General features: G+C 35.5%; 1 long non-coding RNA gene across 1 annotated transcript; it reads right to left on the bottom strand.

The window, feature by feature from the left end:
- Window positions 1-278: 278 nt before the first annotated feature.
- Window positions 279-3318, bottom strand: LOC107614544 (uncharacterized). The gene is made up of 3 exons (XR_001614483.3): window positions 2916-3318; window positions 2652-2829; window positions 279-474 (listed from the first exon to the last, which is right to left on the bottom strand). It is a non-coding gene; the product is annotated as an uncharacterized LOC107614544 (long non-coding RNA).
- Between the last annotated feature and the right edge of the window lie 820 nt (window positions 3319-4138).

Below are 4138 nucleotides of genomic sequence, written 5' to 3'. Positions count from 1 at the left end.
ATTCTTACTTTCTATAACTTTGTTCTTCATCTAACCAATCAACAATTATAGAGTACAGTCATACCAAAAGTCATGAGGTCTTTAGTTAAGGTTGTAATGGGGCCAAGGTTGTAACACCTTAACTTCTAGCACGTCATGATCGTACTAAGAGTAAGGCGTTACGACTCTATTTTCCTTTTATTAGCTATTTAATATTGAGCCTCTACACGTTAACTGGTCGATAGTTTTTAAGAAAAACGAAATTCCTTTTAGTTTGGTATATACTTCAAACTCAACTATGTCAGATAAACATATACTCACATAATTAAGATTAATACATAATAATTATTCATACAAGACTTAAATACAAACCTATCCCTCTGTAAAAATACAACACTTTACAACATCAAGGGCGAGGGGAATAAACCCAAAAGCAACTAGCCAAACAAGCCTTCTATGTCTGTAGCTCTTGAACTAGCCATCCTGTCTGTACCTCTGAAAAGTTTTTTTTAAAAACTTTGGGGTGAGAACAAAGCCACACGTTCTCAGTAGGGAACGTGAACGCCGCAATATATAGAGTAAATACAAATAGCTAATTCATATCATAAAAACAATTTCACTTAAAACAGATTTAAATTCCTTTCTTTAAATCTCATTACTTAAATAAAATCCCAGTCACATTAACAATTCCTTATCCATAAACAACTTTCCTAAATACATTATTAAGACCACAACTCAAGTAAAATATCCATCAAACACACAAGAAAATCACCAAAACAACAGCACAGTCACAAATAAACAAAATAAAGCAAACGCAATCAAATATAAATGCGCAAACAAGATGATGCATGCCTGTTCCTAGCGCAGGCCATGAGCTCATGCGTCAGTTGTCTACCCGCAACCCGACGTTACTCGGAGTGAACCCCGAATATGGTCCCTTTACTGTGTCAATTAGACACCTTGGCATCACGGTTACCCGTGTCAATTAGGCCTCATTATAATAACAGTTCAATGTGTATCACAGTAAGGAACAGTGCTATCAATTAGGCGAACATTCCCGCATTAGCAATCTCAGGCTATCCATTAGGCGGGCACTTTCGCATTAGCAGTTTGGCACAAGGCCCATTCAACATACACTTTTCATAATTTACTTATTCATTTCAATTATCTCTTTCAAACATGGTTTCTCTTTTACTTTCTCTTTATCATGCCTCCGCATCACCAACACTGTAAAACATACCTCCACATCACCGCCTAACTATACATACCTCCGCACCACCGTCTAATTATACATACCTCCGCATCACCCATTAACCTTAAACATTCTTGGAGACAACTTACACATTTACATTTAACTAAGTTCCTGAACTTTTATAGGAATTCGGACATAATCTCCTCTAAAATAGCACTAAAACCACCCTTACGGGTTCCCTCAACTTTAACAACGTTCAAACTTTCCTCAACAATTTACTAGGTAAACATTCTTAATTGGTCATTATACTCTCTTTAATCCCTTTAGTTATTGTAAAAACACGGGTTTAGAAAATAAAACTTGGTTCTGGGGCATTCCTACCATAATTGAAATTTGTACAAATCTTTCAAAAATTCTACTATCATTGCAGAAAAAACAGCAGCGAGTAGTAAATTTGTTAAATTCACTAAAAATCCAATTCTCACCCATTGCCTTTCAAAATTCATGTACTTAAAAACAACTCTTCCAGCTTTCTAGAAAACTAAATTTTAGATTATTACCATGTCACATGTAAAAGTTATGAGGTTACGAACACAGTCCTGCCTTATACAAATCTGTTTTCAAAATCCAACAAGCAACTCACACTTTTTGCAACATATCTAATTGGTTAAAAAGAGTTTTGACACGAAATTTAAACTGAATATTTTAGACACATAAAGCTTGAAACTGCCGTTGGTTTCAGCCCAAATACTCATCAGAATTATAAATTAAGTGAATTGGAAATTGGTGCTTCTGCAGTAAAGAAACAGAATTTTCTGCTGAAACCATCAATCTTCAAAAATTCATTTCTCCCAATCCACTTATCAATTAATTCTGAAATTTTTACGAGACATTAAAAACACATTAAAGTTTCATAGAAAAATAATTTCATCTAAAATTATGATCTGGAATGTTCCCAGAAATTCGTTCATTCTGCTGCCAATTATGCAGAAATTCTGCATAATGCACTTCCAACAACCTCTCATGCCAAATCTTATATTCAAGCCTAGGATTCATCTAAAACCACATTTCTAACTTTTTTTTGACTAACCAAAGTTGCCCAAGAACTCTTAATTCAATATATTACAATTTTATATCATAGGTGCAACGTAACCATATTACCACAGCATCCATTCTTCAGCATCTCATCTATAACAACATATCAAGTTCTGATTCATCAAATGAATTTCCAGCAACCATAGCAACACTCCATACACAAAATCAACATCAACAAGTACTAACAGCAAGTATAAATTCAAAATACACAACATCGTCAATAATTACTACATTAAATCATTAAACCAATCACCAACTACAACCATGATTCAACTCAATTCCAACAATTATTCACGCAAAGCAACCATAAACCATTTGCAGTTACTCATTTAATTTTAATGACATTCATAACTTAAAACATTTATTTTTAAAACAAATCCCCTACCTTAATTAACCGAAACTCCAAGAAATCCATAACCGCGACAATCTCCCTTTTTTTTTCTTCCTATCTCGCAGCAGCAGTAACCTCACACAGAACCAGCAACAGCTACAACAGTCCCAAAACAGCATCGACACCGACACCAACACTAGTTGTAGCAGATATTAGAAGCAAAGTGGCAGAGCTAAAATAAGAATACATGTGACTATGATCAGAACAAGAACATGGCAGAGGGATAAGTTTGAAGCAGAACAAGAATGAGAGGGTTACAGTTTCAGAAAGGGAGGATTCGAAACCAGAACAGCAACTCTGGGGTTCTTCTCCAGCATCAAGGGCGACGTTTGGTTCACCACCATCAGTGGCACACGACCCGACGGCGGACTACGCCCGCGGTCACGGCGGCAGCGGCGGCAACAATGGCTGCGACAACAGCTCCTCTGGCGCATTTGCTTCCTCTCCCTCCGCGAATGGTGACGGCAAGGCACGAACGGCGGCGACCCTTCCTTCGTGACATGACAGTGATGGGACGAGCTTGACGTGGACGGCGCGACGAAGAGTTGAACGGCGGCGGTACCCAGCCGCCAACGCCACGCCCTTCTCCTTCTCTTCTTCCTCGCGGTTCCCTCACTCTCTGGATCTCCATCTCTCATTTCTCTTCCTCTGATTTCTCTTCTTTTCTTTTCCATTTTGTTTGCTGAAGTTGTATTGTGTGTAGAGGTTGGCGGTGGTAAGTGAGTCATGAGGGAGTGTGAGCGTGGCTAATAGAAGAATGCACAGGTGGTAGGGGTTATACGTGTAGGTGAATTGGATAATAGGGTTAGGGTTTAAATTTGGGGATTAGGGTTTTGGGTATGAAATTGGGAATTTTGGGTAATTAATAATTTTAATAAAATTAAAGAATAATATAGTAATTGAAAACTAATTCCAAATCCATTAATAATATCCACAAAATTATCATTTAATCATCATCTACAAATTATTTTCAACTCAATATTCTAATTCAATATTTGGAGATAATCAAATTAATTTTCTTTAAATTATAAAATAGAGTTAAAAATCTAATTATTCAAATTGAAGCATATAAAATCCTCATTGTTTTTAAATCGCTAAAGCCTTAAATCAATAATTAAAAGTACTCAATTAATACAAAAATTTCTGAAAATATGCTTTCGAATAAATAAAATAAATCATAAATAATTTATTATTTAATTTTCAAAATCTGGGGTCTTACAAAGGTAAAGGTAAGGATATATGTATAAGGCTAAGTGAGCTAATAAGTGAACCCTTAATTAGATAAGATCTCACCTAACATACATATTTAGTAGAACAAACTTCTTTACCAATTTTCCCATATTATCCCACTTGTTGTTACATGCTCATGTTTCAATTTTATTTTTATCTCATGTGCATTGCTTTTATTGGGGAATTCTTTTGTATCCCTTTTTATTAAATGCTGAAAAAAATAACTTTTCTCTCTTTTTTTTTAATGCACA

This window comes from Arachis ipaensis, chromosome B8 (genome assembly GCF_059453495.1).
Source record: "Arachis ipaensis isolate K30076 ecotype BB chromosome B8, ASM5945349v1, whole genome shotgun sequence".
Taxonomy (NCBI): Eukaryota; Viridiplantae; Streptophyta; class Magnoliopsida; order Fabales; family Fabaceae; genus Arachis; species Arachis ipaensis.
Note: the sequence above shows the minus strand (reverse complement) of the source record. Positions and strands in the feature narration are given on the sequence as shown.